This window comes from Staurois parvus, unplaced genomic scaffold, assembly GCF_062004578.1.
Source record: "Staurois parvus isolate SC_StPar_1 unplaced genomic scaffold, SC_StPar_1.0 ptg000473l, whole genome shotgun sequence".
NCBI lineage: Eukaryota > Metazoa > Chordata > Amphibia > Anura > Ranidae > Staurois > Staurois parvus.
In genome coordinates, this window is record NW_028318269.1 from 1,648,309 (window position 1) to 1,673,024 (window position 24,716).

General features: G+C 42.3%; 1 pseudogene; it reads right to left on the reverse strand.

Annotated features, from left to right (window-relative positions):
• Window positions 1-509: 509 nt before the first annotated feature.
• LOC149452424 (uncharacterized) lies at window positions 510-5,978 on the reverse strand (annotated as a pseudogene).
• Window positions 5,979-24,716: the final 18,738 nt, after the last annotated feature.

The following is a 24,716-nucleotide window of genomic DNA, read 5'->3' on the forward strand; positions in this document are numbered from 1 at the left end:
GAATTCTGGGAGCACACAATGAAAACCAAAGGAGACAGAGAGGCTCTTAATGTGCTCATTTAATAGTAGGGTGAGAAGGAATTAAATACAGACAGTTATTAAGGGAGGATGTCCCTCCATCCAATCAGATTATTACAACCAATATCAATTCAACCAATCAGAACATCATTAGCTAGGAATATGCCATATTATGATCTCATTCTAATAGTTATTATGTAAAAATGCTGTGGTTTGCAGAAATCCAAAGTTCAGTATTTGTAACTAGCGTGATATTAACAGTTTTGGGACTAGGTTGTCATAACCCACTAGAAATGTGAATAAACAGTGGCTAGAATAAACATTCAGTATTGATTGGACCAAAGTTCTCTATCTTTGAGGGGGAAATTAAGTGGTGATATATCAGAATTATTAAAAGTAGCTTTTAGATAGGAATAAAAGGAATAAGAGATTAACCCTTTCCCCCACAATCCCCTCTTAAATCACAACGTGATTTTCCTCACAGAGCTATATTAATTTCTCTGATTACATATACAGATAACAATTCTATATACTGCATATAGAAAAAGGAGAAAAAGTAAACACATTAATATCAGCATTCCTGCTTTCTTAAACCATAGGAAAATACCTCCAAAGAAATCATCAATTCCTCCTAGGCCTTTAAATGGATTCCATCCTTCTTCAGCTATTTTCCTGGCCTTCTCTTGGAGGGCTGAGACCTCTTCTCTATGTTTGCTAATTATGTCATAATAGTCTGGGACATCAAAACTAGTGTTATGTATCCAAGTACAGCATTCATATTCCTCAGTCATTTCACATAATCCCATTAAGGCAGAACTCATAGTGTCAGGAATCAAGGAATGACCAGAAAGGTGTGGACTGACACAGGGAAACGCAGGTTTCAGGTATAGTATAATAATACAGGTTATTATTAGCCACCCAGATATATATATATAAACGCACAGTGCACAAACCAACCTTCCACTAATCTTAGTAGGTGCAGGAACACAGGCGTAGTCAGGGCTGGAGAGGTGGAACGGTCAGGCCGGCCGTAGGGTTCTGTAATGACCGTTTGGTGGTACCTCTAGTGGTCCCCAGGACAGGATTCTCCAGGGCGCGGAGTCTAAGTCCCAGCCTGCTTATTCACCAGGGCCCCTGATGGTGGGGATGGACTTGGAGCAGACAGGAACCAGGTCGGGGCCCCTGAGTACACCTGCTAGTGGTAGAGGGATCCGCCAGAGGTATGTGCAGGTACGACTGAATCCGTGCAGGATGGATGGATGGCAGAGTAGTTAGCGTGGTCAGACGGGCCAAGTCAGCAACGTGCGGGCAGCAAGGTACCAAAGGAGCAGGCAGAGAATAGTCAAGGTCACAAGCCGGGTTCAGTAACTCACGGACAGCCGGGTTCAGTAACTCACGGACAGCGCGGTACAGGGGATCAGGCACAAGGATGGTCAGGCAAGCCAGGGGTTCAACAGGAGACAGTCAGCAGAGGTCAGGATCAAGCCGGGTGAGCAACGAAGCAGGAACTCAAGATACTAGGTACAGAGGCTCATGGGAAAACATACACCAAGGCCCAGAGCATAGGCCTGGTCATGGCTTAAATACACCACAGTAAATCAAAAACGAATTCTCCTGCGCTCTGGGACTCAGACAGGTGGCGAACAGATGGAACCAGGCCTGGAGGGATCGTCCACCAATGCATAAAGGGCTGTGCGGCTCCAAAACAAGGCTGGGGAAGCCCAATCAACACTGCAGAATGAAATGAAAACGAGAAGCGCACCAACCTTGCGCATTACCTCAGTAACCAAAATTTATTAATTGTAAAAAATATACTCACAAACAGCGAATAAAATCAGGCATGTAAGTCCTCACAGGGACTTGAAGATAACATGAGTCCCATCAGGGGAGTGGGTGTTCAGTACAGCTGACGCGTTTCGAAGGGGGTCCCTTCTTCCTCAGAGCTAACTGAACTGTGAGTGCTCTCTCCTATATATACTCCTGGACTGAACCTAGGCCCTCCCCACTGGGTTGGGCAGTCTCAGGTTAGTAGGAGGGGCCAAGATATCGTCAACAGACAATCACTATTTGTAATGCCATCAGAGAGAAATGATATAGACAAACATAAAATATAAGATATAAAATATATAAAAAACCACATTTTGCATACACCACTTAGTGTGCATATAATATATCAACTAGGCGATGACACCATTGGAAATGATGATAATAGATAATACATGATGAAACATAATATATTGTAAATAGTTAGTCTTATTCCATGATTCATTAGTGAGCGATGTATCAAATGGACAATTCATCCAGAGGACTTGTCATGAAGCTGGATGAGTATATAGCAATTAATGTAACAATAGACATAAATTGTTAGTCAATGGATGTCTTAATGGTTATGTGTCCATAGTGACACAAACACATGTATATATATGTAGACATATAAACCCACACACAAACCTTCAACCAGAAACTGTGTGTTGTGTGCTACCAGGCAGCTGCATGTGCTTCGTGATCGGATGATGGAGAGGATTGGATCAGTACTCTTGGATCCGTAGTAATGTATAGTCAGCAGCAGAGGGAGATCTTATGCTTCCCTCTATAGCTGCAGGTTTACCCTGTGTGTGGAACGCACGCTAGTATGGAATGCTCGTGACTGCGCATGCGTGGACCAACATGCGCATGCGCAGTGTGAGGAGGACAGGTCCGTCGGCGCGATCACGTGAGCGCGCATCACGCGCATCTGACGGCCACTCTGTGCGCGTACACCAACACCGCTCTATTGGGTAAGATACCAGACCTGCCACCCCACCCACATCCTCTGACGAGGCTCTAGTTGGGGGAAACTGTCTGGGGATTCCCCTCTGACGAACTTGCTGTTGAGTGCACGTCATAGCCAATCAAATGGGGTGGTCAGACGGCCCTGCCTGCCGCACTCCAGAGGTGTATTGAAGTGAAAGACATCAGCATGAACATATGTATACATGTGTATACACTACATACACATGCGTGTAACTCCTTAAGTGGATATGACAGTAGTGTTGCCGGTGGGTAAAAAATATGAGACATATAGGCATATGTTCACATGAACGCCTTCTATGCATCATGTATAGAACACATGTAATACATGATGATAAATACAGTAAGATAAAATAATAATAATATAATAATATGATATAAGATAAAATCCATATAATACAAGTTGTATTATATGGATTTTATCTTATATCATATATTATTATTATTTTATCTTACTGTATTTATCATCATGTATTACATGTGTTCTATACATGATGCATAGAAGGCGTTCATGTGAACATATGCCTATATGTCTCATATTTTTTACCCACCGGCAACACTACTGTCATATCCACTTAAGGAGTTACACGCATGTGTATGTAGTGTATACACATGTATACATATGTTCATGCTGATGTCTTTCACTTCAATACACCTCTGGAGTGCGGCAGCCAGGGCCGTCTGACCACCCCATTTGATTGGCTATGACGTGCACTCAACAGCAAGTTCGTCAGAGGGGAATCCCCAGACAGTTTCCCCCAACTAGAGCCTCGTCAGAGGATGTGGGTGGGGTGGCAGGTCTGGTATCTTACCCAATAGAGCGGTGTTGGTGTACGCGCACAGAGTGGCCGTCAGATGCGCGTGATGCGCGCTCACGTGATCGCGCCGACGGACCTGTCCTCCTCACACTGCGCATGCGCATGTTGGTCCACGCATGCGCAGTCACGAGCATTCCATACTAGCGTGCGTTCCACACACAGGGTAAACCTGCAGCTATAGAGGGAAGCATAAGATCTCCCTCTGCTGCTGACTATACATTACTACGGATCCAAGAGTACTGATCCAATCCTCTCCATCATCCGATCACGAAGCACATGCAGCTGCCTGGTAGCACACAACACACAGTTTCTGGTTGAAGGTTTGTGTGTGGGTTTATATGTCTACATATATATACATGTGTTTGTGTCACTATGGACACATAACCATTAAGACATCCATTGACTAACAATTTATGTCTATTGTTACATTAATTGCTATATACTCATCCAGCTTCATGACAAGTCCTCTGGATGAATTGTCCATTTGATACATCGCTCACTAATGAATCATGGAATAAGACTAACTATTTACAATATATTATGTTTCATCATGTATTATCTATTATCATCATTTCCAATGGTGTCATCGCCTAGTTGATATATTATATGCACACTAAGTGGTGTATGCAAAATGTGGTTTTTTATATATTTTATATCTTATATTTTATGTTTGTCTATATCATTTCTCTCTGATGGCATTACAAATAGTGATTGTCTGTTGACGATTTCTTGGCCCCTCCTACTAACCTGAGACTGCCCAACCCAGTGGGGAGGGCCTAGGTTCAGTCCAGGAGTATATATAGGAGAGAGCACTCACAGTTCAGTTAGCTCTGAGGAAGAAGGGACCCCCTTCGAAACGCGTCAGCTGTACTGAACACCCACTCCCCTGATGGGACTCATGTTATCTTCAAGTCCCTGTGAGGACTTACATGCCTGATTTTATTCGCTGTTTGTGAGTATATTTTTTACAATTAATAAATTTTGGTTACTGAGGTAATGCGCAAGGTTGGTGCGCTTCTCGTTTTCATTTCATTCTGCATGGCTTAAATACACCTTTCTGCAATCAGCCCCAGGTTTGGCTGATTGTGAGCTTCTGGCTGCTAAGAGCACCCGCTGGTCAGCTCTGGTACTGCAGTCCACACGGCAGGTGAGTCCCACCACCAGTGCTGAGTCCATTGCTGAGAGCACCCGCTGGTCAGCTCTGGTACTGCAGTCCACACGGCAGGTGAGTCCCACCACCAGTGCTGAGTCCATTCCTGACACATAGATTCAATAGCAAGATTATGTATTTCCAACTGCTTTCTAATTGCTCTTTGCTCTACGCTTAAGAGTTTAATATCTACAGTATTCTTTTCCATTATGTTATCTAGAATGTTTGAATAGTTATTCAATCTATTCATTACCTCCACTCCCCAACCTGTCCATGATGGAAACCAGGCCCAAATCTTATCCTGAACTAGAAACAGGTCCGGTTTCTGTTTGTACCTTAGTGGATACTTTGGATGGGGCCCTGCTTCCACAAAGTGTGTGTACGCATCCCCTTTCCCTCCAAGGATTCCCATGATGGGTATTAAGTAAGCTAGATAACACCATCCATGGGCTTCCAAGGGTATCCAGGGGTATCAGATCTTTCCACAGCATATGTAAGTGTTGTTCCCAAGTGACATAGATCGAATACCTACAAGCTTTTGTGCAGTATTGGAATATCCTGCGAGGGCTAGGAAAGCAAGGATTTTACTTAAAGCAGGATTCTTATTATTAACCATAACATCTACTAAAGTTTCATTGAACACGTGATCCTCAGTGTAATACACAGAAGACAAATCTGAAATAAGAGAAAAATTCAACTTTGACCCACTACATGCTCCCCTCTTTTCACTTGAGATGTTACCTAACCTAAAACACCAGTCTGGAAGATGTGTCTTACTAACTATGCAAAAAGTTATAGCGTTGTTCTCATACATGGCTGATATATTAGTCAAGGTCACTAGGGGTGATCCATTAAGAAAAGGGAGGAATCCTAGAGAGGAGGCTATCAGAGGGATTTTAGCAGTGCTGGGGTGCAATTTGCTACATATCCAGCATTTTTCATATCCTGACCTCTGTGCATAAGTGTACTTGAACTTGAGCAATTACATTTTCCCAGTGTAAGTTTCCACATCATTATAAGCATTTTCCCTTTTCTGTCTATCATGGCTATACTGTGAACCACAGATAGAACTAATCATACCCAAATCATCTGGATGGTATATAGTTAGAAACAATCCATGTAGGTAGGAACACTATCAGGACTAGGATAAACAGTCCACACATTAGTTTCCCAGAATGCAGGGGCAAGACTAGCCAGGACATCTTCTTTAGAGACTATATCACCTGCTTCACTCACTCTTTGAGGTTTTAAAACACCTGCTTCACCTCCTTTATCTGTATCCGGTCCTTCAGGCTTGGAGGGAATCTTCTTTATCCTGCTTGCATGGATCCAGGTATTAGCTTGTATTGTTAGGACAGCCGTCTGGGTCACCGCAACCACTGTAGTTGGTGGTCCAAAGGGATATTCTTGCTTCCTATTCTGATTCAGTTGTTTAATTACCACAACATCACCCGGTACAATGGAGTGGGTTGGTTCCTGTGAAGGCAAAGGAAGAGTGCAAGCTACTTTGCCATAAACACTGTTTAATTTGTAAATCATGGTTTTACAATATTCTTCCTGTGTTTGCTCCAGGTCCCCTCTTTCTATTATTAGGGGCTTTCTAGTCCAAGGAGTGGGAAATGGTCTTCAGGATCTCAAATGGAGAGAGACCATTTGTCTTGGAGTTCTGATCTCAGCCAAGACTGCTAGCAGTGCATTTTTCCACTTGTGATAAGTTCCTCCTGTGGCCTTCCTGAGCTTGTCCTTGATTGTCCAATCCACTATTCCTGAACTTTGGGGATGATAGGGGATATGAAACTTTCACTCAATCTGGAGCAGTTTTACCAATTCCTGACATACTTTGGATGTGAAAGCTGGCCCATTATCAGAATTTATCTGAACTGGGCACCCCATCTTGGAATTACTTCCTGAGTCAAGATTTTGACTACAGTCCTGCTATCCTCTCTGGTTGTCACAAAGGCCTCTACCCATCTGGAAAACATGTCCACTATTACCAGCAGATACTCCTGTCGTGTACCCATCTTGGGCATGTGAGTGAAATCAATTTGCAAGTGTGTGAAAGGTGAGGTAGGATATTGCAAATGGTTGTGTGTGGGTTTGTGAGGAATGTTAGGATTATCCCTTATGCATTCAATGCATCTGGCCACAAATGCTTTGCAAAGCAAAGGTAGGTGCAATATGTAAAAATCTTTGGCTATCAGTTCTGCAGTAACTCTCCATCCTCTGTGTCCTATGCCATGGTACTGTGAGATGAACAAGGACGCACTTCCTTGTGGGATACCTGGCTTCCCCTCTTTGGAGATGAGCCCTGTGTTGAGGTCCAATTCCAAAGCTTGTGAAGCCCAGAAGTCCTTTTTAGTTGCAAAGGCCTGGAGATCTTGGAGTACTTGTTCCCAGGGAAGGGAGGGGGGCATTAGGGGAGGAAGTTGTACAACAGCCTGAGTGGCACTAGCAGCCGTTTTTGCGGCCACATCTGCCAGGGCATTTCCCTTAGCAACTGAGTCTGTACCATGTGTATGTGCTTTGCAGTGAATGATAGCAACCTTTAGTAGCAAATGAATGGAAGCCAATAAATCATCAACCAAGGATGAATGAGAGATGGCTTTACCATCTGCGGCGATGAATCTTCTCTTTTTCCATATTACTCTGAAGTCATGAACAACCCCGAAGGCATATTTGGAGTCAGTGTAAATGTTTACTTCTTGACCCTGAAATAACTGGCCCTTGTGAGGGCAATCAGCTCAGCAGCTTGTGCTGACTGGTAGGGAATCGGTTTGGCTTCCAAAATTGTGTCATGTAAACTCACAATGGCATAGCCTGCATGATAAGTGTTATCATTAGGCCGGGAACAGGAGCCATCCACAAAGACAGTCTGCACCCCCTCCATTGGAGAAGAAAGCAGATCAGCTCTTGGGGAAGTATCCTGATGGATGATTTCAATACAGTCATGTGGAGAAGGTACCTTATCACCCTCCCATTTTAAAACCAATAAGGCATTCAAAAGGGGGGTTGGGCCAGAGGTAGGGGAGCCATATTTGATGACCAAGGATGGGTTACTCAAGAGGATGACTTCATATCCACTGAGTCGCTGGGCAGACATGTGTTGTGTATGTAGGTTTTTTAACAAGAACATTATCTTATGTGTGGTGTGTAACTTCATAGGATGACCCATTGTAAATGGTGTAGCCATCTCCACTGCCATGACACATGAGGCCAGGGCCCTCAGACACGCAGGCATGCCCTGTACCGGCATTGGAACTACTTTGGAAAAGAAGGCTACAGGTCTCAGCTTACCACCATGCTCCTGTGCTAGAACCCCTGCCATGGTTTTACAGTTGTCCATTGCAAACAAATGAAACATTTTGCAGTAATCAGGAAGTCCTAAACCAGGAGCTGTCACCATTGCAGTTTTAAGATACACAAAAGCATAAACTATTTCATCAGACCATTTTACAAAATCAGAATTTTCAGGTGAAGTTGCTTGTTTCAGGATGTTGTCATAGAATGAACAGTCAGGTATCCATTGGCAGCAGTAACCAATCATACCCAAGAAGGTTAGCATTTCCTTCTTTGTTTGTGGGCGTGGCAGACACACTAGAGCCACAGCTCGCTTGTGACTGATCTTTCTCTCTCCATGAGACAACATGAAACCCAGGTATTCCACAGTTTCCTTACACCATTGCAATTTCTTTCTAGACACTTTGTGACCTGTCTGCGCTAAATGTACAAGCAATGAGATGGAGTCTTTCTCACTTGACACTTTATTAGCATTACAGAGCAATAAGTCATCACAATACTGAATCAGGACGGAACCATGGCAGGGTGCCAAACTCTCTAAGGTAGCCTGGAGCAATATAGAGTAGACTGTGGGCGAGTCTACATAGCCTTGGGCTAAACAGCACCAGGTTAACTGGCGCCCCTTGTATGTCCAGGCCATCAGTAGCTGTGTCTCTTCGTCAACTGGGACGGAGAAAAAGGCGTTTACTAAATCAACAACTGTAAAAAACCCTGCATCCACAGGAATTGAGGTAATGAGAGATGGAACATCAGGTACAATTGGGGCAATGGGGACTACCAGATTATTGATGGCCCTGAGGTCTTTTACAAACCTATAGGTTCCATCACTCTTCCTCGCTGGATTGATGGGCGTGTTATAAGGTGATATGATTGGTTTCAATATCCCTTGCTTCAAAAAGTGCTCAACCATTGGGGCTATGCCTTCTTCCTTTTTGTTGGACAGTGGGTATTTTGGCTTGGTAAGGGGGGCCTTGTGTTTGCTGTGTCTGTTGTAGCTGTTGTGGCTGTGGCTGAGGCTTTGGTGGATGTGGACATGTGGACATTGATTCCTCCAGCGGCCCTCCTGGCCACAGTTGAAACAATGAGTGCGCCTATCTCCCTCTTCCTGTCCGCATCTTTCTCTTCTCCATCCCACACATATATTACTTGGCACTTCTGTGACCTGCAATGCCACGGACTATCCACTATTTATATTTAGAATTTTAGAGTTTTTTATGATTCTATGTGATCTGAGACGTTTTATTTGATTTATTTCACTGGAATATTGTATACACACTTCTATTCACATAGGACATTTCTGATTGCATTTGTCACTTATGCTTTACAATTGAATTGATTGTTGGTTTTCTGTCTTGTCTATGTAGCCCCTGGTCCTAAACTGGGGCTACTATGCAAATCTAGAGCCACCACAAGTGCCCATCAGTGCCACCCACCTGTGCCCATCAGTGCCACCCATCTGTGCCCATCAGTGCCACCCACCTGTGCCCATCAGTGCCACCCACCTGTACCCAGCAGTGCCACCCACCAGTGCCCAGCAGTGCCCCCCTTTAGTGCTGCCAGTCAGTGCCCAGTAGTGCCACCCATCAGTGCTGCCCATCAGTGCCACCTATCAGTACCTATCAGTGCCGCCTATCAGTGCACATCAATGTTGCATATCAGTGCAGCATCGTCAGTGCCGCCTCATCAGTGCCAGCTCATCAGTGCTGGCTATCTGTACCACCTCATGAGTGCTGCCTATCAGTGCCCATCACTGCTGCCTATCAGTGCCACTTGTTTGCAAAATTTTATAATAGAAACAATGAAAAACTTTAAAAAAAATGTTTTTGCTTATAGCGCAAAAAATAAAACACCTAGTGGTGATTAAATAGCAGCAAAAGAAAGCTCTATTTGTGTGAAAAAAATATAAAAATGTCATCTGGGTACAGTGTTGCATGACCGCGCAACTGCCATTCAAAGTGTGACATCGTTGAAAGCTGAAAATTGGCCTGGGCAGGAAGGGGATATAAGTGCCCAGTAGGCAAGTGGTTAATCTCCACTTCTCAAGAGAGAATAAATTCAGTTTCTCTAATCTTTCCTGATAGCTGAGCTCCTCCATGCCTCTTATCAGTTTGGTTGCCCTTTCCCTGCACTTTCCCCAATGTTCTTTTTGTGAATTGGTGAACTATATATTCCAGATGAGGTCTTACTAATGCTTTGTACAGGAGTAAAATGATATCTCTCTCTCTGCAGTCTATACCTCTTTTAATACAAGAGAGGATTTTGCTCGCTTTTCAAACCACAGATTGGCATTGCATGCCATTATTAAGCTTGTGATCTACAAGAACTCCCAGATCCTTCTCCACCATTGATTCCCCCAGTTGTACTCCCCCTAGTATGTATGATGCATGCATATTCTTAGCCCCCAAGTACATAACCTTACATTTATAAACATTAAACCTCATTTGCCTCATAGTTGCCCAATTACACAGTGCATTGAGGTTGACTTGTAAGTTGGAGACATCCCGTAAGGATGTTATTCCACTGCACAGCTTGGTGTCATCTGCAAAGACTGAAATGATATTTTTAATCCCAGACCCTATATTGTTTATAAATATACTAAAAAGTAAGGGTCACAACATTGAACCTTGTGGTACACCATTGACAACCCTAGACCATTCAGAGTATGAATCATTACCACTACTCTCTGAATACAATCTTTTAGCCAGTTTTCTGTCCATTTACATACTGATTTTTCCAAGCCTGTAGACTTTACCTTACACATTAGCCATGTGTGGGGAACTGTGTCAAACGCTTTTGCAAAATCCAAGTATACAACGTCCACCGCCACCCCTCTGTCCAAGGTTTTGTTCATCTCCTCACAAAAAGAAATCAGATTTGTTTGACAACTTCTGTCTTTCATGAATCCATGCTGTCATGAGGTGCCTGTACTGATACTGAAAAAAAACTTGTTTGCCGCTATATGAAATCTCTCATCTGGCTTTGTTCTGTTTTCAAACAAGTCTATACTAAAATGAAATAGGCAAACAATTGTAAAATAGTGCCCCCTGGGACATGTGCCATTAACAGTAAAGCAGATCTTAATAAGGCTTAAAGGCAACATTAAAAATACACAATTCTATTAAATAACATGCTTGATGGATGCCTTACCCTACTTGTGAAGTGGCACACCTGTGCGATGTGTTTAAGCAAAATGACATTGACAAAGAAGAAAATTAACGTTCACTATGCCACTAAAATATGATTTTTGCCTCTCCATTTTGTTTTTAAAAAAAGCAGTCAGGAATCTCCTCAACATCCCTATCAGCTGCTTCTTCTAAGTGAAGGTCTAGTATGGATTATAAGGGGTTAGCTCACAAAAAACAGTTTGAGATTGCCTCTAAAAATCTATACCAGCCCCTTATCCTTGGTGAGGGTCAGATATGGATTTTAAGGGGGACTCCATGGAAAAAAGAAAAACAGCGTGGCGTCTCCCCCAAAATCAAAGCAGACCCTTATCCATGCATGAAGCCTGGCAGGCAATGAGAGCAGTGGAAACAGAAATAAAACCTCCTGCACTCAGAGACCTAGATCAGAATTCAGCGTGTTGAACCATATATGAAAGTTCATCCGGTGGCAGATCAAAGGTTGTGCAGCTCTAACACAAGGCTTGGGAAGCCCAATAACAGCTGTAACAAAGAACAAAAACAAAAGCGCACCGACCTTGTGCAGTACCTCAGTGAGTAAAGGGTGAATTTATTAAATTGAGATATATACTCACAAAAGTAGCAATATTAAAAGCATATAAAATCCAACATCAGCGCACTGGGATAGCAGACATGTGCGGGTGGCTAATTGGGTCCAATTTTGACATTTTCACTTAGGGATGTACTCACTTTTGTTCCCAGCGGTTTAGACATTAATGGCTGTGTGTTGAGTTATTTTGAGGGGACAGCAAATTTACACTGTGATACAAGCTGTACACTCACTATGTCACATTGCAGCAAAGTATCATTTCTTCAGTGTTGTCACATGAAAAGATATTGTAAAATATTTACAAAAATGTGAGGGGTGTACTCACTTCTGTGAGATACTGTATGTAGGTATATATAGCGGATGAAGACATATATAACACCAAAGTGGCTAGACTAGGGTATGTGTTTCAAGATCATCGTTCAAATCTTTCAGGGATAAGGTATCTAGTGTGAAAATCCAGTATCTCTCTCTTCTGCAGAGTTTTTGGTGTCTCCTGCAATTGTCCAAATCTTTTGGAATGGCCTCCACACCAAAAAACTCTGATGGCACAGTAGTTGCTCCGATGGAATTCCTTAAAATGACAGGGGACAGAATATTTGTCTTTGCCATATTTGATACTTCTTTTATGCTCTCTAATATTGACTCTGAAGGGGCGGGAAGTACGGCCTATATAGCGTAAGCTGCATGGGCACAAAAGCCCGTACACAACAAAGGAAGTATCACAGTTGATAAACTGTTTAACCTCCCTAGCGGTATGACGATTTCAGATTTTTGGTGCTGAAAGCGGTACCATTTTTTTGCATGGAAATATGTAGCTTTTTTATTGTAGGCCTGCAATTTAGGAATAACTCACTGAAATCTGTCCGAGCAAGAGTCTAGTAAACATTCCGGATATGATAAAACTTGAAACACAAAATCATAAATTATAATTTAATAAGTAATCATAAAAAATAATAATATAATAATAATAAATTTAATTCAATAATATAATCAAACCAAAAACACTGAAATATGAAATATAGCTCCAAGTTCACACATCGCTGAGCAAAATCGCAGAATCGTTTTCAGTGTCTGATGACGAATTTCCCCACGAATCATTATCACTCAATTCTGCAAGTGGTTCTAATTTACTATCGCTGTTCTCTAGCCGGTCTAAAACCGATTTTGACATAAAGGGACGCTTTTTGGACGCCATGGACTTTTCTAAGTTTCCAGGCAGAAAGAACAGTCAAAATGCAGGCAGGGCACAGGACAAAGCAGTAGGGACAAAATGTATGTGAAATGCTTTGAAACAGCAATGATTTACTATGTAATCATCGTTTTTAAAAAAAATGGCATTTTTTAAAATTTTCAAATTTGCCGGCGGTTCCGGCGCCCGTACGTCCCGACGTCACAGGGACTGGAACACGGATGCCGGCATCAGCCAGAAGAGATAGCCGGGGACGCTGCAGGGGACACATCGTGGGAGCGAAGGACAAGGTAAGCGCTGCAGGGACTCTCTATGCAACGCTGCATGGTAAGCCCGAGTGTAGCTCGGGGTTACCGCTTTTGGTACTAAAACTCTACTCTGAGCTACACTCGGGAATACCACTAGGGAGGTTAATGATGTCTTTCTTGCCATCATTGCCTGTAATATCGCGATTGCGATGCCAGGTAATCTCACATGTGCCACAATTAGGGACACCACATCTATAGTTCGAATTTTGGTCAAAGAACCCATACCATGTGCCTGGAACAGATTTGGGGAGGCTAACAGTCTTGCATAGCCTACTCAGAGCTAGAATACTTCTAAGGTCTTTGGGTTTTTTAAAGATTAAATTAGGCTTCTCTGGTAGCGAATCACCAAGGGCAGAATCATATTTAAGGATATTCCAGCTTTTGGATAGAATCTGTTTTATTGTTTTAGGTTGTTAAACCTTGTACAGAACCGCACTTCACCTAGATTATTGGTGTTAGTATGGTTCAAAGATTTAGAACAAATAGTCTGGTTTTTAAGATCTGTAGGATAAGTAATTGTTAAATGCTGTTTCTATATGGGTGTTGTTATATCCTTTTTCTTTAAAATTATTTTTAAGAATTGAGCTTTGTTCAATGTAGTCAAGAGGCAATGAGAGCAACCAGCATGTACCCTCTGCCAAATCATTGGGAGGGTACCTTGACAGGGAAGCACACTAGTGACAAGGACCTCTTTGGAATAAAAAAAAAGGTAAATAAGCACAGCACATTTGATAAAGTCCTTTATTAAAGAAGAAAAAAGTCCCTTTGTGTAAATTAATCACCAATCACATTGTCCAGAGATGTAGATCCATGTCAATTATGATGAACAATGTATACTGACTCCCTGAAAAAAAAAAAAAAAAACCAATTGTCGACACAATGAGCTTCTGACAGCCTCTCACTTTGAATCATATTTCTTGGCCTGGAAGCTGAATGTAAACAAATTGTGTATGGTATTTATTTTAACAGGGAACCCCAGGAAAAAAAGAACAAACAGTGTGGGGCATCCCCTACAAACCCATGCCAGACCTGATTTTAAGGGTGTACCTATCTAGTATAAGATAATAAATAACAAATACTAATATTTAGGTGAACCCAATGTATGTTGCTATTGTTTTTTTGTACTGCCACTGGCAATGCCAATGATGTCATCAGTTGCTAGGACTAAAGCGGCTGGTCAGCAGAGCATCCTTGATTGCTAGGCATCTACCAGCACCCTAGCAACCAACAATGGGGAACCAATTCATGGTCCTGAGCAGGAAGCTGTCACATTCAGTGGCAGTAGTAATACAAACACCAAATGTATGACCTACTGCAACAACCAATAGTTCACTTTGGTGGGTAGACAGCTGATCTATTTAATGCACCCATTTGACAAACAGAGAACAGCCAGAGCTCAAGGCAAACCCTGTGTCACAGCAGACTTGAATACCATCCCTGGACTAGAAGGTTGAATTTAGGCCTTGCATAAATACTACGTGCTTCTAGTACCACAGCTTGCTACTTTAACTGAGGAGTCACAATCTCATATAGTTACAGGCTCCGGTGATGTACCTTGTGATGGTTTGCAGCTCCACCTAACCTATACAAGCTCCATCGCCTTTTGGTGAATGGAGGCATTCTTCAGAGGGAAGGTCTGGATCTTACTTAAACAGTTTTTGAACCCTTATGTCTACAGTTGCAGGCTTAGCTGGGGTACACAGTGCTTTAGAAAACTAAATGTCATCTATCTAGGGTTTGCATCTACTTTAAATAAATTTACAACCATATTTTGATTAGGCTGATGAACAATGGCTTTAGCTGGATTTCTTTTACTAAGATATAAAAACATCATTTACTGCCTGTATGTACATGACAAAGAATATTGACAAGGCAAGTTCACACTTTTTTTTAATGGTAATTAAGGCTAATTTATTTCTGTCAGCGCAGTTCTCCATTAAGTATCATAATAACATCATTAATATGCATGCAGGTGAACAGACTTGTATAAATAAGTGTTTAATTAAATTTAAATGTTGCTTATTATCCATGTAAGGACCAGGAAAATGCAAAACTTCCCAACTTGCAAAACTTGTGGCTTAAGGCTTTTCTACAGGACTACTATTATTGACACTTAATTAAATGCGTGTAAACTTTAACACCGAAATTCTGTTTTTTGTTCTCCTCTGGACTTTTAAATATACCATTGAAAGTGTTGATCATGTCAAAAATTCAGAGCTGTACTGTGCCTTGAGTACACTTCCTTTGTTATCTCAAGGAGAGTAATTGGCCCTCCTAGTTCTTATCTTGGGACAGCAAAAGGATTTGCTTTTATGCTGTAGAGATGGAAGAGTGGAAGGGTTTGCATAGTTTAATAAAAAAAACTAGGCAGATCTGACACCACTGTACACAAAATGCCAAGGTGCAGGATTTAAGGAACTGCCTGGTCTTCATCAAAGCTTTGAAGGTGGAGATGGTTTTGGCTGCAGGTGGCACCCAGCCCTCTGACTCACCTGAGCAGGCTGCTACTGGGAAATGAGAGCATATATACATGGAAGAGTCCTTGCAGCACTGAGACACTTTGATTTCAAGTTTGTATACAGTGTAAACCAGTAGGAGTTCAGGGGAACTACACAAAGGAGGAAAACAGGCCATGAGTGTGTGGGTGCTGGTAAAGAGAAGCTGACTTGAAGACACTGGTGCAGACCAGCAGGCAGCTGACTTGCATACACATAGAGACAGGGTGATGAATGGAGACTGGTTGCTGGCAGGGGTACCCAGAGTCACTGGAGCAGGATGCAGACTTGGGAATACAAGGATCACAGAAGTAGGCTAGGGGACATAGGTGCAAGGTACCAGTTAAAGTGCACAGGAATCTCAGGGCTGGATGCAGGCTGGTGTACACAAGGATCACTGGAGAGACAGCCAACACTGGGTAATACTGGGAAATCAAAAACTGGGGGCACACCAGCCTTGTGCATTACCTTTGCGATAGCTTTATTAAGAGGATAAGACAGATGTACTGTATACTCACAAACAGCACTGATAAGCAAGCACTTTAGTGTCCACAGTGTCCTAAGCGATCTGGTCCACTCAGCAAGTCCCAACCATGAGAAGACTTTTCAAAAGACTGACACGTTTCGAGGGGAGATCTCTTCTTCCTCAGAGCCAATATCAGTTTTTTTGTTAAATTACTCAAACCCTCCCACTCTATAAGATAAGAACTAGGAGGTCGCTTAGGACACTGTGGATAGTGAAGTGCTTGTTTATGCTGTTTGTGAGTATACATCTGCTTTATCCTTTTAATAAAGCTATTGCAAAGGTAATGCTCAAGGCTGGTGTGCCCTCTGTTTTTGCTTTTCCAGTGTGACTTCTGGGCTTCCCCAGCCCTTAGTGGGCTGCAAAGCATTGCCAGTAATGGAGTAGCTGAAGAGTCGGTATCCTTTATTGCTGGTGCATTCTCTTGAGCGCTGGAGGTTGTTCTTTTAGTTAAAACTAGGTAATGCTTGGGTCACACAGGAAAAGCGAGGAGATACTGGTATCACAAAAGAGCTCACTAGGAATACAAGGCGGTTATCTCCTACAGTAAGCAGGAAGCTGGTGAAATTACAGAGGGTAAAGCAGGGCACACACTATAAGAAAATCGGGCGACTGATTGTCCAGTTTTCATCGATGTTTCACAACAAGTCAAACCCGAGGATGGTACTAATTGTGCGAAAATTCTCGAACACCAAATGCTTTTTTTTTTGTTTAACATGGAAACCTTGTAGTGTAGATTATTGTTGTTTATTGTTTCTGAATATGCGCAGTCTTTGGAATCCGATTTTTTTTCCATACAAAAACAGTACACATTAAATGAAAATTGTTTGTTCTGTTCACGTACGAAAAAATATTGCAGTTTGTCCTTTTTCATTTGGAAAGTCTAAATCGGATGTCGAAAGTTGTGTATAAACTGTACAAAAATTGAACGATTGTTCCTCATACAGAATTTTTCTTCCGATTTTTTCATAGTGTGCACCCCACTTAACACCTGGCACTGGAGCGAGGAACAGGTGAATGTGACAGGGGTCTTAAGAAAAATCCACACAAGCTAGTTAATATCAGTGAGGAAGGAATGAAACTTTGTTTATTATAACACACCTGTCATAAAATGAATCCATAGACTTCCATCACTGACCTTTCTTTTTGTGAATGGTAGTTTACCGGACTGACGTGCTGATGCTTTAGCTTCATATTTTCTGCATCTCTGACACAAATCAAATATAGATATAAATACATTCTGACACTTTTCTGTCATTCATTGATTGCATGCTTGTGTCAGATTCCAAAGTACTGAAGCTAGGCACAGCCAAGAAACTAAAATTTTGCAGAAGGAGACCAGCAATGGTAGTCCCATTGCTTTTGCAACACTACCCCCTTAGGAGTCACTAGAGATTTTTTTTAAATGCCTTATAGTCCTGCACAGTCAGGCAACATGCATTTATTTTCATACTTTCACTCCAGAGATAGTACACAGTCCTTGAACTTGTTTTTTTTTTTTGGATAATTAGGTGATAATTTGAATGGGGATGAGGGACACATGGGGATGCCCAAGGAACTGTAAAACTGAGGACAACTTTCTGGAACTATGTACAAGTAATCAGAAGGGTTTTCTTTTCTCTTCTTGGTGAGGTAGCCAGCCTCTTCTTGTGTACCTCCTCAGACCCCAGATGAAATCTTCTCTTCACCCAGCTGCCTGAGGGAATCCCTGGCCAAGAGGTCCCAGAAGCTGCCACTCTAAATGAAAGCAGTCCCAGATGGAGGCAAGTCAGGTTTTCCACCCAAATGCCCTTCCCATTATCTGGCCCAGGGGGTGTGGGGATACTTACTCAGTCTCTCCTGCTAGCTTGTGGGTTGGTGGCTGCTTTCAGGCCTTACTCTGGGCTGGCTCCTTCCTCGCTTCCCAGGTTGCTTCTCAGGCAACGATGAGGCTGAGAGATCCTCACTTCCAGCTCCTCCACCTGTAGGCAGGCCCCTTTCCTGAACCCCCTCCCAGGCTCCACACACCATCCTACTCATCCCATCCTCCACCCGAACTCTCCTGCTTATGAGCAGGCCCGGTCAGTCTTGAAGGCTGTCCTGACCCCATGCCAAGCCTCCTGCTCTGGGATTGGTCAGGATCCAGTGACTCCTCACCTCCACCCACTGAATTCTAGAGCAATCTCTAAGTCTCTATATCAGGGGGAAGTTTCAGAGAGCTGGTTTGCAGAGCCACTCAGCCCTGACCAAAATTTGACCCCCTCTGACTATTCCACCAGGTTGCTAGTCAGTCTCTAACTAAAAACCAATCAACTAGTTTCCCCTAGCTACCTAGGAGGGTGCTACATTTCTCTATGACATGTTATTTAGGTTCAGACCAGCAAGGATAATGTACATTTAATAGAGATTCCATCTTCATCAGAGCAGGCCCCTTGGTACTCCTGGTGCCAAGAAAGAAGTTTTAGTGCATGAGTAACTTTATTTGCAACCAGCCCTTCTCTCTTCATTGAAAAATATTTTATTTATCTTGATTTTCTCCAACATTTCCAAGAAGAGACCTCTCAAAGCTGGTAATAGTAATGTAAAATATATATATATATATATATATATATATATATATATATATATATAAAACATTTTCATGGAATACTAATTATTTAAACCTATACCTATATTTTTCCCTTTTGCCAATCTAACACATGAAGCTTAAAATAGGTAGCATCAATGTCCCAGTTGTAAAATAACGCTGAAAGGCTTTGATGATAAATTTGCAGCCCAAAACAGGGAGGTTTTGATAGTCAGCTTAACTGATCTATTATACTTTCAGAGGATACTAAAAGACAGAAAGATGTGATGGGCCTTAACAAAAAAACGTCAGCCTTGTCTGTTTTTCAGCTATCTGTCAGACATTAATATGAAAAGTTAAATGGATTTGAGTTGCTTCAGCAGAAAATAATTATGTGAACGGAAAGGGAGAAAAAACACAAAAACATCTGAAACACTTTTCTAATGTAATATATCATGAAGCTGGAGATATAATCTGAGAATGGGATGGGAGGTGTACAAGCTGTTCATCTGCCTGTGCCAAAAGATGAACGGAAGTTGACTGGGAAGCCCTCCAACTTAGCAAGTGTCTTTACAGGATCATTGTGAACAAGAATACACTCTGGAGAGTTCCCCCTCCGAACAAAGAGTTCAGCAGCTTAAAATTCCATTGTGGTTTTGACGTCTGCTTCAGCTAAACTCTGGATTTTAACATTACAATAGGTCAGATAAAAATGGCTTAATTGTATAGTTTCCACCATAGCTCATTACATTTACCGTATAAAACCCTAGACTTGTAGCATCAAATGCCAATAAAATGTGCAGCAGTGTTACTGTAATTGTTACCCAGCATTGCATACTAATTAACCAAGAGACTATTTTACAAATGGTAAGTGAAAATAAATACAGGCATTAATGAACATATGGTGACTGATATATTAGAGAAGATCATGTTTACTTTGCAGTGGAATTATCACTCACCTTAGTTAAAGTGGTAAGAATTCATTTTGCAAAGAATACCAATCTCGTTCAAGGAAAATTTAAAAATAATATGGATCTTTGCCTGTACGTGATTGGATGATAAAAGTTAGTGCAGTTTTATCTTTTTAATAAGCTAAGTGCAAATTCCCTTGCAAACTTTAAATACTTTATTCCTTTTAAATAAACCACACTATGGACTGAGACTAAGGCTGTTTCCAGGAACCTTTATTAAACAGGTCTGCCCATCATGAAGTAAACTACCAAGTTTTTAAGACAATAAGATAATCCAGAATGTCTTTGCATTACAAATTCATCTGCTGGTATTGAGATTACAGCCAATGTATTACACCCTATTTGAATTATTGGGCCCCTGAGTTGTTTTTTTACCATGCTGCATTTGCAGAATAATTAAATCCCATCTCCAAAAAAATCCCAATGCCTCCAACCTCACCCTCACAATTGTTTTTATTATCCCAGTCACTTGCCCTCCATGGTTCCTCTAGCAGTAGTGAAGACCAGTAATCAGAAACTTTTGTAAACTTCACTAAAAAACAATTAACTTTAAAGTTAGGTCTGGTCACAGCTACAGTAAGTATAGTTCATGTTCAATGCATTAAATATACCTGTGTACCTTGCTCTTGCAGATTTTTAATTTCTGCATCTAGCTTGGCCTTAATGTGAGTAGAATATTACAGGGTTTAATGCAAAGCTGACGTATGTGACTTGACATAGCTGGTGTAAACTTCCCAGGATCTTAAAAAGTTGCTTTACTTCAATTCTTAGTGCATTGTAACTCTAATGGTAGAAAACTATGATGCTTACACCAGTGACATATTGCATTTTGTTAGTGCCAACAGTCACATATATGAGCTCCCTCACAGCTTAACTTGCTTATGCTTTTGTCTAGGTTTGCTTAGTTTGTAACTTTATATTACATTCTCTTTTCTGCACTCAGTTAAAAGCTGTTGTATGGTGTGACAGGCGCGGCGTCAGACCCCAGGCCTTCTCACCAAACTCGTGACCGAAGGACTAGCCAATCTAACACCGTGATGTCACGCGCGTAACAATGCCATGCCCAGCTGTACCCTGCACACCGATTTTCCAGCTAATTGGACCACAATCAACGTACCTGCAGCCTGGGAGCGTTGCTACTGGATCAGGTTAATTCCGCAATTAACCCTTCACACTGCCACCACCTCCTTTTTGTACAGAGAAAGAGGAGACTCAGCAATACACTAGGATGATTGGTTAATCGATGGTATACCGCTATCTCCACAGACAGGTTATACAGAGGGTTAAACACTCATAGTAGCGCTCTTCAGTGGCAGGGATTCGTAAGTCACATTAAAGGGCTATAGAAACAGTTCAACACTTTCAGAAAGTAAGATTTATTACTAAAAGGTCAAAAGGGTGCAGTAGAAATATTTACAGAAAAAAGATGTAACCAATATATATATATACAGTCATGGCCGAAATTGTTGGCACCCTTGATATTTCTCCAGGAAATCATGTATTTCTCACGAAACGTATTGCATTAACACATGTTTTGCTATACACATGTTTATTCCCTTTGTGTGTATTGGGACAAAACAAAAAAAGGGAGGAAAGAAAGCAAATTCGACATAATGTCACACAAACCTCCAAAAATGGGCTGGACAAAAGTATTGGCACCCTTTCACAACTGCGGATAAATAAGAATGTTACAAGCATGTGATGCTCCTGTAAACTCACCTGGGGCAAGTAACAGGTGTGGGCAATATAGAAATCACACCTGAAAGCAGATAAAAAGGAGAGACGTTCACTTAACCTTTGCATTGTGTGTCTGTCTGTGCCACACTAAGCATGGACAACAGAAAGAGGAGACGAGAACTGTCTGAGGACCTGAGAACCAAAATTGTGGCAAAATATCAACAATCTCAAGGTTACAAGTCCATCTCCAGAGAACTAGATTTGCCTTTGTCCACAGTGCGCAACATTATCAAGAAGTTTGCAACCCATGGCACTGTAGCTAATCTCCCTGGTCGTGGACGGATGAGGAAAATTGATGAAAGATTGCAACGCAGAATAGTCCGGATGGTGGATAAGCAGCCCCAAACATGTTCCAAAGACATTCAAGCTGTCCTGCAGGCTCAGGGAGCATCAGTGTCAGCGCGAACTATCCGTCGACATTTAAATGAAATGAAACGCTATGGCAGGAGACCCAGGAGGACCCCACTGCTGACACAGAGACATAAAAAAGCAAGACTACAGTTTGCCAAAATGTACTTGAGTAAGCCAAAAGCCTTCTGGGAAAACGTCTTGTGGACAGATGAGACCAAGATAGAGCTTTTCGGTAAAGCACATCATTCTACTGTTTACCGAAAACGGAATGAGGCCTACAAAGAACAAAACACAGTACCTACGGTAAAATATGGTGGAGGTTCAATGATGTTTTGGGGTTGTTTTGCTGCCTCTGGCACTGGGTGCCTTGACTGTGTGCAAGGCATCATGAAATCTGAGGATTACCAAAGGATTTTGGGTCGCACTGTAGGGCCCAGTGTCAGAAAGCTGGTTTTGCGTCCAAGATCCTGGGTCTTCCAGCAGGACAATGACCCCAAACATACGTCAAAAAGCACTCAGAAATGGATGGCAAAGAAGCGCTGGAGAGTTCTGAAGTGGCCAGCAATGAGCCCAGATCTAAATCCCATTGAACACCTGTGGAGAGATCTTAAAATTGCTGTTGGGAAAAGGTGTCCTTCCAATAAGAGAGACCTGGAGCTGTTTGCAAAGGAAGAGTGGTCCAAAATTCCGGGTGAGAGGTGTCAGAAGCTTATTGATGGTTATAGGAAGCGACTGATTTCAGTTATGTTTTCCAAAGGGTGTGCAACCAAATATTAAGTTAAGGGTGCCAATACTTTTGTCCAGCCCATTTTTGGGGTTTTGTGTGACATTATGTCATATTTGCTTTTCTGCCTCTGTTTTATATTTGTTCCAATACATACAAAGGGAATAAACATGTGTATAGCAAAACATGTGTTAATGCAATACCTTTTTTGTGTGAAATACTTGATTTTCAGGAAAAATATCAAGGGTGCCAACAATTTCGGCCATGACTGTATATATATATATATATATAAATATACAGAGCACAACGGCACAGCAAACAGATAACAGAAAGAAGTTTAGGTAAATAAGTACTTGCCAAATAGATGCCTGGGGTTAAACAGTTTCAAGTCTGATGAGCTAAAAAGGGATTTCTGGTCTCACACTCAGTTTCGTTGTTACAGCGAGATTCTCCTTTGCTTTCTGTCTGCTAGATGTTAAAACGCAGAAGGTCCTCACTTCTCTGTCTACACACAAAACATAACAGCCTCTTTTCTACTCAAAGTCAACGGGGTGTCTCTTACAACAGAACCCAATTGCATTATTTAGTCAAAGGATTGTTAGGCAGGGGGCTCAGCATCATACACTGATGGCATTCCTGAGGGAGGGGGATAGGAGGGGATAACATTAAGACTTCTTAACACAGTGAGGGCCGTGCCTGGCTCGATTGCTACATCTCCTCCCTCAGGTGATTGCGTATGAGTTTAAGAGAAATACCAAAATGCAGAAGTTTGGAGCAAAATGGAGAACCGCGCCTCTCCCTGTGTGCATGATTGTGACATATAGTTTTTTGTAAAGTTGCTGGATTTCTTTAGAATGCTTAGATGCAGTCTTTCAAAGGACAAATGTAATCACACTTATGGTGGCCTCTGGCCCTAGCGTACATGCACAATAAGATGAAGACACATAAGTGGATTTTTTTTGTAAATGCTCTGTGGCACAAGACGGGGCAAAACAGTGAAGACTGAAGATAATATTTTACCGGGCTGGATACACCAAATAGGAATTAAAGGACAACTGTGCTAAAGGTACAGCTCTCCTTTAAGCTAGCACATTCTTCTGAGCCATGGTAGAATTAAAATGCTTTTTTGCTCATCAGCTTCCTTTGCAGAGATTCATATCTTAGGTCACATGCCAGCCAGTTTCTTTGTAAAGATTCCAAATTGCTGTCAAATTTAGATCTCAAAGACAACCAACACAATTGAACAATATATACTCCAATTAGGAAGGACCTGATAGGGGTGCCTTGCATGCTCTCCCTCTCCTGTAGCTGCTGCAGCTCCTCAGTTTTCTGCAGCTGCCTCTTTGATCACTCCCCAAATGTTGGTTACTAGGCAATGCCTCCTCCTTAGCTATTGGCCGATGGAGATACTCCCCTCAGGCAGAATCCTTCTTGCTAGGTAGAGGGTCAGCTAAGTCTTCCTAACCTCTTCCCTCTAATTGGCTAGCAGGGTGTCAGGAATGGACTGGCCAGCAATGGTGGGACTCACCTGCCTTATGGGCTGCAGTACCAGGGCTGGCCAGCGGGTGCTCCCAGCAATCAGAGACTCAACCTTGCAGCCAGCCAAACACCTGAAACTGCTTATGCTGGTGTATTTAAGGGATGGCCAGACCTGCAGACTCTGCCTTGGTGTGTGTTTCTCCTGGGCCCTGTATCCTGTTCCTGCATTCCTGTTCCTGTTCCTGTCTGATTCGTTGCTGACCCTGCTCTGATCCCTGGCTTTGTCTGACCATTCTCCTGCTCTGATCCCTGGCTTTGTCTGACCATTCTCCTGCTCTGATCCCTGGCTTTGTCTGACCATTCTCCTGCTCTGATCCCTGGCTTTGTCTGACCATTCTCCTGCTCTGATCCCTGGCTTTGTCTGACCATTCTCCTGCTCTGATCCCTGGCTTTGTCTGACCATTCTCCTGCTTAACCCCATACATTCTGACCTCCTGTTGTTGATCCCGGCCTGCCTGACGACGCTTGCATTGTATGTTTTGTTATCTGTGGGTGGTTTGGTTTGGTTTGCACTGTGTTATGTTTTAGT